This window comes from Rutidosis leptorrhynchoides, chromosome 4 (assembly GCF_046630445.1).
Source record: "Rutidosis leptorrhynchoides isolate AG116_Rl617_1_P2 chromosome 4, CSIRO_AGI_Rlap_v1, whole genome shotgun sequence".
In the NCBI taxonomy this organism is placed as follows: Eukaryota; Viridiplantae; Streptophyta; class Magnoliopsida; order Asterales; family Asteraceae; genus Rutidosis; species Rutidosis leptorrhynchoides.
Window position 1 is genome coordinate 129,300,263 of NC_092336.1, and position 11,816 is coordinate 129,312,078.

The following is an 11,816-nucleotide window of genomic DNA, read 5'->3' on the forward strand; positions in this document are numbered from 1 at the left end:
TCCTATGCATACATACACGTATAGTAAATTTACACTCACCTTAAACGCCTCGATGAAGTGCAATCCAATCCCGCAACTCGCTAATGGAACGTACCTATTCCATTTAACACATTTCAACCAACACAATTAGGGTGGATTTACAAACCAACCCAATTAACACTTAGTGCAATTTCGACCCAAATGCACTTCTAAGCACAAATCGCGCCCAAACTAACCAATAATCACTAACACAAGTGAAAATGGTCCTAAAACACCAATCAAACCCAACCGTAAGTGTCAAACACTTATCTTCCCCAAATTGACACCAAAACCCTAATTTTGACCCATTTCAAAATTAGTCAACCAAATGCGTCCAAATGGGTTCCAACACTTCCATAATCACTAACACTAGTGATTATACCCAATTACAAACCCTAACCATGGCCAAGTCGGTTTCCAACCCAAACCCACCAACAACAACAATAAACCCGATTACTAGCATCAATGAACTCACTTCAAGAGTTTAAATGGGTTTCTCAACATTTTAAGTTCAAACCCTAACTTGAATATCAAATCAAACAATGAAATTCGAAGTTAGAACTTACCACAACAACCACAACGTAGCCAAGAATGAGATGAACAACTTTAATACTCGAGCTTTTGATCGATTCAAGCTTCTTCTTCCTTTTCTCAAGCTTTCTCACTCTTCTCTCTCTCTAAAACTTGAGGTTGAAGATGAGAGGATAAGTTGGATGAGGATAAGGTTGAATGAGCTCAACCTTGCCCATTTGTGGCTTAAAACTGGCCACCAAGTGAAAAGACCAACATACCCCTTTTAAAACCTTAAAATTACCCAGTTGGCCCGTCAGACTACTTGGACGGCGTCCAGTCTTCTTTACTGGATGGTGTCCCACTTCTTGGACGGCATCCTACTTAACTAATCAAGGCTGAACTGAAACAGGGTCTTACAAATGAGGACTACTGATGCATGTTATTAGCCGATTATCTGTAAAATGAAAGTGAACTAATTAGAAAAATGACATATATATAGCTGAAATAATAACCGTTCAATTCTAGGGATTTATAAAAGAGACAATGAATGAATGTTATTGATTTACAAGCATCACATATATAGAGATGATTGTATCAATCATATATCCTATTTTTGTAATGTCTAACAAACTTTCCAATCATATTGGTAAGAATATACAGAAATATATATGACAAACAATAGCATATAATTACTATATATATAACATAATCTTTGACTATTGACTATTACTCCCCCGCTGTTGAAGTGTTCAGTTTCCGAATGCACAAACTGGAACGAAATTCCTCAAAAAGTACACGTGGTAATCCTTTCGTGAAGATATCAGCTACTTAAAAACGTGTGGGAACATGCAGAATACAAACCTGACCTCGTGCAACTTTTTCATGAACAAAATGAATATCAAGCTCTATATGTTTAGTCCGCTAATGTTGAACAGGGTTACTGTAACATCCTCAAGTGGGCCTAGTTGTAAGATTACTAGTTGTAAGATAAATATATCGCATTAATATTATCACAAAATACAAGTGTAGCTTTCATTATCGGACAAGAAAGCTCAAGCAATAAGTTTCGTAACTAATACGATTCAGCAACTATATTGGCAATGCCACGATATTCTGCTTTAGCACTTGATCGGGAAACAGTCGGTTTTCGTTTAAACAATTATGAAATTAAGTTATCACCCAAGTATATACAATAACTGGATATAAAGCGTCTAATATCTGGGCAGCTTGCCCAATCAGCGTCTGTATAGGATATAAGAGAAACCAATGAGGATTTTGACAGAACTAGACTGTGAGTTATGGTACCCTTAACATAGCGAATAATACGCTTGAGAGCTAGCATGTGCGCGTGATGAGGGTTATGCATATGTAGACAAACTTTCTGAACTGCATACGAAATATCTGGCCGAGTAAATGTTAAATATTGAAGAGCACCTACGAGACTTCTGTAGTAAGTCGGATCAGAGTATAGTGCGCCTAAGGTTGCGTTTTGTTTCCCATCTGTGTCAATAGGAGTGGCTGCCGAATTGCTCATGGAAAAACCGGCACGATTAATAATATCACGAGCATATTAAGACTGGTTTAAAAATAAACCGCTAGCGGAGCTGCTGTGTAATTTTGTACTCTAAAATAACTAGTAAAAATACCCAACAATTATCACACAATACTGGTAACTAATCCCGTTCGTGTAACGACCCGAAAATTTCCGGCCAAATTTAAACTTGATCTTTATATGATTTTGACACGATAAGTAAAGTCTATTAAACTGAGCCTCAAATTTTTTTTTGAACTATGTACATGGATTCATTCAACCTTTGGCTATTCCCGATGATTCACGAACTAGATATATATTTATATATAAATATAAGTATACATAATAATTTGAAATAATAAGATACAATTTAATTATTAGAATTAAATATGTAAAATAATATACAAGATAATTATGTTGTTATTAGAATAAATCTATAAATATAAATATATGATTCCTATACATAAATATCATTTTATGTATATTGGAATGCAATTAATATTAAATATTCAATATATGTTATTATATAAGTATTAAGTATTACATATTTATTAATATGTAATATTAATATATAAAACTAGTTACAAGTAAAATAAATGTTTTACAAATATTATTACTATACACTTTATTATTATTACTAATATTAATATTAATACCAGTATTGATGATTTTATTATTTCCAATATATAATATATAGATATAAAATTTGATACAGTTAAATTGTTATATTACTAATATTATTGTTATCATTATCAATATCATTATTAAAATTAGTAGTAAAATTATAATTTTAGTTATTATTATAATTATTATTACTACTAAATTTTTTTATCATTTTATTTAAAATTATTATTAACCATTATTTTTATTACTTTTATCATTATTCTTATGATTACGTGTATTATTTTGATATTATTATTATTATTAATTCTATTAATATTATTAGTATTTTTATTATTATTAATAATATTATCTGTATTATTATTGTTAATATAAAAATTAATCATTAATATTAATTATTTATGAATTACAAAAAGGTACTAAATCAGTCGAATATATCTATCTGTTTTATTTTTTATTCTTCTGATTGCTACTTCTGTCCTTCTTGTCTGATTTTCGTTACCAGTCGATCTCAATAAATCAATTCATGTTTCTATATCAATTATTCGATGGCATTATATAAGGTATGATTTAATTTGTAAAAAAAGAAATAAAAAGAAGATTACAGCTCGTTCTTTTTCTCTGTTCTTGATTCATTTTACCAACAACTCAATTTCAAATGAATTTTCAAAATCCAATAATGCAATTCGGTTAGGAATGATCAACTTTAACTATCTGTAAGTTTTCATGTTTCAAATTTTAGTATCGAGTTTCAATTTTCGAGTCAAAGGTTTAATTTCAAAAGTCAAACTTGTGTTCTTCGATCAAATTAAAGTTTTAGAGGTTATTTTAGTTGAAATTAATGATTCATAAAGTTACCATGAATGATTTATAACCTATTTCCTGTTATAATCATGAGCTAAAAACATCTAGAAATCAAAAATCGATTATTGAGTTATTTATTCTTTTACGAACAGCAGAAATATTTTTATTTATTTATTTTGTTTTCCTGTTAATTCAAACACCCAAGTAACTCATTTCTGTTTAAATTATAAACCTTTATACCAATTTCAAGTCTTGATGAAACAATTGTGTTACCTCTGTGATTAGAGTCGACATGTTTTGTTGAAGATAGGATAACAGAAATTACAGGGTATATTTAAATTAGTGGAGTTTAATTACATAAAAATGAAAATGGAAGGATGGTTAAGGGGTTAATGGGTGAGCGAGAGGTCGCGGGTTCGAGCCCGGGTGATGTCATTATTGTTTTGTAAGCTTGTTTTGGAGGTAGTTCCCTTATCAAAAATCTTTATTATTATTCTTATTGTTATTACTACTAGTATTATTATTATTATTATTATTATTATTATTATTATTATTATTATTATTATTATTATTATTATTATTATTATTATTATTATTATTATTATTATTTATTATTATTATTATTATTGATATTGATATTATTAATTATTGTTGTTATTATATACTAAGATTAATAATATGATTATTATTATCACTAATATATTTATCATTACCAGTATTATCATTAAATATTACTATTATTACTATGATTATGATATAAGTATTATAGATTTTATTTACAAATATAATTTGGTATGTATGTTAAAGATAATAATAACTAAATTACGATCATAAATTAATTATAAGTATAATTATTATGTATATGTAAATTTAATATAATTACAATAAATATATTATTATTGCTATTATTATTAGGATTATTATTATTATTATTATTATTATTATTATTATTATTATTATTATTATTATTATTATTATTAGTATTAACATTATTATTGCAAGTATTATTATTATGATTCCAAAGAGATTAAGCATGTTAATAAAGTAAATGTATAATAAAAGATGATATGATTAAGATTATGAAATTGGATAAAATTTTATGAATACGTGTAAAAAAATTATGATTATGACTACAAACTAATATTATAAAAAAAACTATACTCATAAGTTTATAAATTAAACACGAAAATTATGATTATTATGAATATGAATATAAAGGTTTTAATAATACAGTTAAAATATCAAATACAGAAATTTTAGATATAAATATTATTAAGAAAATGATGAAAATGAATTATTAAAACTATTACAATTATTGTTATCATAGTTATTATAATACAACTCAGTATCATTATTATTAATATCATTAATTTTATTAATATCATTATTATCACTTTTATCATTATTATTACCAATATTAATATTATCATAATTATTAATTTCACAAACAAATGGTTTTCATATAAAAATATATTTAATATATATAACTTAACTATATTTATATTTTTTGGATATATTTAATTAAATAATTAAATATATAAGTTATTAATATAAAAACCATATCAATAATAATAATATGTATATTTGTTCGATTACAAGTATATGTTTTAATATATATACTTAATATAGGTTCGTGAATCTGAGGCCAACCTTGCATTGTTCAATATCATCATATGTATTTTTACTACGAAATACAGTATTGTGAGTTCATTTACTCCCTTTTACTCTTTACATTTTTGGGACTGAGAATACATGCGTTGTTTTTATAACTGTTTTACGAAATAGACACAAGTACTTGAAACTACATTCTATGGTTGAATTATTATACCGAATATCACCCTTTTTAGCTTGGTAGCCTAAGAATTTGGGAACAGACCCCCAAATTGACGCGAATCCTGAAGATAGATCTATGGACTTTGACACGTCCCATCCGGGTTACGGATGCTTTAGTACTTCGATTTTATATACAGATGAGTGTACCTGTATATTTGGGGATATTCTATATGCATTTGTTAATGTCAGTTACCAGGTGTTCACCATATGAATAATTTTTAATTCGCATGTTATGCGTACTATTTTGTACTCGGGTTACGTGTACAATTAAATATCTGAAATCTTGTGGTCTATTAAAATTATTCAAATAATTGTTATGATAAACCTATGAACTCACCAACCTTTTGGTTGACACTTTAAAGCCTGTTTATTCTCAGGTATGAAAGAAATCTTTCGCTGTGCATTTGCTCATTTTAAGGATATTACTTGGAGTCGATCATCGCAATGGGACCAAATGTTGATGACTTCGTCCAGATGGATTAGGACGGGTCTCTACAGGTGGTATCAGAGTAGTGGTCGTAGCGAACCAGGTCTTGCATTAGTGTATCTAACTAGTAGTTGTTAAGATTTCAAAATACTGATTGCTAATTCCCGATAGTTGGTACGGCAATTGTCGTTACAAGATGTGGATGAGTACTTGATACGGTTTCAATGAGTATAAGGATTTTTCGGAAGATCAAGGATCAATGAAGTTGTTGGTAAATTTACTGCTAATGTGGTGGAACATAAAAGGTTCTCCAGTAACAAAAACGTATATGCCAAAGTTACTAGTCTGAAAGGTCATCGTTGACTGGTTGAACGTTTGATAATACTGGATACTTTTGAAAAGGAATTGCAAGGTTTATTTTTGGTAAAAACAATGCTAATGGATCTTGCACAGATTTAAAGTCAAAGTATAACTTTGAAAGATGTAGATATCTAAGAATGATATCACTTGTTAAATCTTGACTTGGATTCTGATCCGTTAATATCAGAATATGTAATTGAATTTGTATGGAAACGATTGTATATCGCTGTGAGTATAGTTAATAATTTTTGAATCAAAGTTGAAGAATGTACAGTATAACATATTAATTGTGAACTTATATATTTCCCCGGGTATTACCTACCCGTTAAAGATTTCTGTAACGACCCGGAAATTTCCAACCAAATTTAAACCCTAATCTCTATATATTTCCGACACGATGAGCAAAAACCCAAATGTTGAGTCTAGAAAGTTTGAAATCTATATTTGGATATTCAATTACCCTTGACCAGGTCTGACGATTCACGAACTGTTATTTGTAAATAGATAAATATATATAAATAAGTAAATATAAATAATTATACATAAGAATAATAATAAATTATTATATGCGAAATACAATTTGTAATATTAAAATATAATATATTTTTTTGTTATAATAATGTTATCATTACTTTCAATATTAATATAAATATCGATGTTATCAACGTTATTATTGATACAAGTTTGATATATGTAGATTGTTATAGTATTAATACTAACATTATTATTATCATTAATAATATTAGTATTATATTGCAATTAAATTAGTATTATCATTATTGTTATGGTTATTATTACCAATACATTATTATAAATTTTATTATTATTATTGAGACTATTATTAATATAGTTATATATAAAAGATTTATATATTAATATAGTTGTAATTATTAAAATTAATTATAATTTATAGATATTGATATATGAATACAGATATATATAATCAATGTATATATATATATACACTATTATATTATATATAAATACATAAGAAACAGAAATATGTATATATAATTCCATGTAAGATCAATTATATATAAATACTGCATATAATTAAATAAATACATATATATACGTATTATGTTTTGAGTTTTTGTCAAACTGTGATTTAAAAACCAATTTCTAACTATAGTCTGGTCCAGCGAATTTGAATGAGATATATTAACAGATAAATACTGATATTGATACGCTATATCTGTCTGTTTCATAATATCTTTTTTTTCTGCTTGCCCGTGATAACATGTCTTCCACGTCCCCAACTAGCAACCAAAATTTATATTCCCTTCTGTTATCTCCTCATTCCTCTATATATAATCTAATTATTTGCTACCATCGGAATTAAAAAGAAACCACGAAGTTAAAAAAAAAAGAAACCGATATCCCTCTGTTTCATATTTTGATTTTACTAAAACTAGGAATCAAATCATTGTTAAAATATAAAAATACGGTTGTGTTAGGAATCAATTATATAATCTGTCTGTAAGTTTCCAAGTCCAAAATTCTTTTTATTAACATCGAATTTACAAATCCAAGCTTAAAGTTCATAAAGTCAATCGACGTTCTAAGATCGAATTGAAGGATAATACGAAGTTTCGGTTGTAATTATTGGTCTCGGAAGTTTTTAAGAAGCATTGTGAACCTTTTTCATTCAAGAATCAAAAGCTAAAACGATCTCTATTTGTGAAATCGATTTTGAGTTCATACGTGTTCCAAGTAATCTGTTACATCGAGATTTCTTCTGATTTTAATTTGTTTTAAATTGTTTGCTCAACTGAATAACGTTTCTATAATTGTTGAGAGTCTTAAAAAAAATATATATATATTTATTGTCTGCTGGTATTCTGGTCGACGTGTTTCCAACGAAGAAGAAGGTGAGACAGTAAAGTATGTTAAATAAATTCGGGTCTAGTAATAAATCAGAAAAATAAAATGGAGCAGATGGTTGGGTACGAAGTGAAGGAACGAGATGGTTGTGGGATCGATCCTAGGCTGTTGCATATTTTATTTTTAATTCTAAATAGAAGCTGTTGGGCTTCTACTATCTGTTGGGCCGTATTATATTTGTTGGGCCGAGTCCCTTTACTCCTGTTGGGCCGAACATTGAGACTGACAGAACGGTTTATAAAATTTCGGGTGCCAAATAATTTAGAAAAACAGAATGGGTAGAGTGGTGTGAGTCTTTGGTTGTGAACGAGAGGTCGAGGGTTCGAGTCCTGATTGGTGCATTTTTTTTTGGGTTCGTGAATCCGAGGCCAACCCTGCATTGTTCAATGATGTTATATGTATTTTTACTACAAAATACAGTATGGTGAGTATATAGTCCCACTTTTAAACTCTAAATATTTCGGGATGAGAATACATGTATTTTATGTTTTACATTATGGACACAAGTAACTGAAAAATATATTCTACGTTGAGTTGTACCACTGGCATACTTCCCTGTAGCTTGGTAACTAATATTTACAGCGGTATTGTAAACGCGAATCCTGTTGATAGATCTATCGGGCCTGACAACCCCAACCGGACTGGACGACCAGTATTCAACGGTTGCACAGTACTTCGTTTCGTGACTACACTTGGTACAGTGTAGTAAGATTTCATATTAAAGGGAATATGCGACGTGATTAATTGTTAAGTATGGTTACCAAGTGCTCAACCACTTAGAATATTTTTATTAAAATTTTTACATATGAAATCTTGTGGTCCATTGTTATTACGCTGCTAGCATCAAACCTATATATCTCACCAACTTTATGTTGACATTTTAAAGCATGTTATTCTCAGGTACGAATTAGGTCTTCCGCTGTGCATTAGCTCATGTTAAGGACATTACTTGGAGTCGATCAACGCGATGGGACCAACTGTTGAAGATTCCGTCCGAGAGGATTAGTCGCGGACATTTCAGTTGGTATCAGAGCGTTGGTCTTAGCGAACCAGGTCTCCCATTAGTGTGTCTAACTGGTAGTTGTTAGGATGCATTAGTGAGTCTGGACTTTGACCGTGTCTGCCTGTTAAAAGTTTTGCTTATCACATTTAGTCGAAAATTATCTGCTTATCATCCCTAGGAAATTTCCTGCTTATCATTCATAAGTCTAGACACGTCTTACTGCATTTAGTGCATCGATAGTGTATAGACGAACTTCATATCTTAGCGTATCTAATAATTCCTATCTTAGCGTATCTGTAGATTTGCCTGATATATGCTGTAAATTCTTCTGTAGTCTATAAAATCTTTAGTAATATATATGTAGATATTCTATATAGCTAGAATATCATCCGATATCCGAAAATCAATTCACATCGAAGATCCCTTCCATCCACCGAATTGCTCTATTGGCGACGAACCTGAAGCACTTACCGGCGAACCTGTTCGAGAAACCATTTTCTCTCTCATTTCTTGAGTATCTCGTCACGATTATATCCTATCCCATATTTCGGATCTTGTTCATTCGCTCACTCCAACCGCCAATCATCCCGGAGTACTAGCAGAAATTAACGAACTTCGCGCTCGCGTGACGACTTTGGAAAACACGGTGCGAAGGTTACAAACATCAGCAGCATTACCGACGTCAACGACATTATCAGCATCAACACCAACCGTATCATTCCCACCACCAACAATCACATTCGCACCACGTACCTCAATATCATCATCTGAATTTCGAGTATGATCTTTGTTCTACATATCATTCTACATCGATTACCTCCTCTTTACGTATCGTTCTATATCATTTATCTTCGTTCGATCTGGCGATTATGTAATCTCTAATGCTTTAGAAATTATGTGATCTAGTATTAACAATAAATCAAATGAGTTTTTGACTCATTAAATCCATAATTACATCTGACAAAAATATATATGCAAGTATACTTTCATAAAGATTGTAATTAAAAATTCTTTTGTACAAACTGTTAATGATGAAAATATTTTAACGGGTGGGTAGTACCCGAGGAATATTTAGATTTCACATTAATAAGTTACACTGTACATTCTTCGAATCTGATTCAACGATCATTTACTATCCTACTTACAACTACCGATATACGTATCCGTTCACCACAGAATAACCATTTCTATTAAAATTTCATATTTGGATTTTGACCTATCAGAATCCAACAAGTGGCATAACGAAGAAAACATTGGACAAAAATAAAAAGTGTTAGAAACAAATGAATTAATTAATTGGAATTGTGATAGGATTTCACGCTAACTGTTCCGGCTAACTGTTCCCAGCTAACTGATTAACATTTAATTTATCGCAATTTACATTCTCGCAATTTTATTTATCGTCATTTAATTTCTGTTATTTACTTTTACGCACTATAAATAACGGGACACGTATGCAAGGTTTCGACTTATCATATCGACCCATCTATATATATATTTTGGAACAACCATAGACACTCTATATGTGAAGGTGGGAGTTGGCTATACAGGGTCGGAGTTGATTCCAAAATATATATATACTTTGAGTTGTGATCGACACCGAGACCGGTACACGGGTCACGATACGTATTATGTAATTCAAATATAATATATATCTAATTTATATATGAATTTATTGAACCATTGGACAATCGGACTATCGGACTGCTAACTTTGGGACGATTAAAATGAGTTAAAATGCTGATTATAACATATGAAACTAAACAATTCTTCAAGTTTGCCACTTGATTTCATCCTAAACCTCATTTGTACTTCGATAATTATACTCCTCATTCAAATTTTTCATGATTCTTGAAAACACCTCGATCGGAAAGACGAACCAATCGCATTTCATCTACGGAAGAAAAGATTTATGTACCTGAAAAAAAAACTCCCGAACCTAAATTCATAGTTTAACACATACTGTGTTGAATCTTTTGCCATTTATTAGCAAAAACAACCCTACAATTTCTTTTCAGGAAGCTAATTTTGTCACAGCTCCACTTCGACTTCTCAGTGAGACTACTCCTATTATAACCTCGATATTTATACCCTGTCCTTTTGCCGTCGTACCAGAGAACCTTTTATATATCACAACATTATCAGCAGATCTCTTGGGCGAAATCCGCAAACAGTATTTTGAAAATCTCGTAGAAATTCTTCCAGTTATACCGAAAACGTCTATCCCTAAGAGTTACATATTTCGAATGTGAAGTTTCTGAAAAACACCCTGGATTATGAAGTAGTTCTTGAAATACTAAGGAAGCAGCAAAAACTGTAAACGACTCTAACGGTCAAAAGTTTGATGATACAGTACAGTGTATTGGTAAAGCTCCGAAAAAAAAAGAGAAGGTTGAGAACTGGAAAAAGGTTTGAGCAAAGTATAAAGGAGGACGTGAACAAATCGTGAAAACTAAACCTGACTTCAAAGGATCCAAATGATTCCGTACCTGTTGAAATCATTAGCAAACACATTACTCCTTATTCTAAACCTTCGCAGACAAATCTTCCTTGTTATCCATCAACGATAGAAGATTTACGATATCATCGTGCCTTTCATTATAAATATCCTCAATATTTCTGAAGATATTTTCATAAGTATTCTTATCTGAGAATATTTATCTCTTCGTAACATCTGCATTACAACATAAAAGAAACTGTGTTAGTTTCTAAATTTTTAAACCTTCAAATTTAAAATATGAATATTTTGAAGTAGTATTGGGAACTGATGCATGAATTAGTATAATATAATGAAACTTGATCAACTTCATTATATTACATTA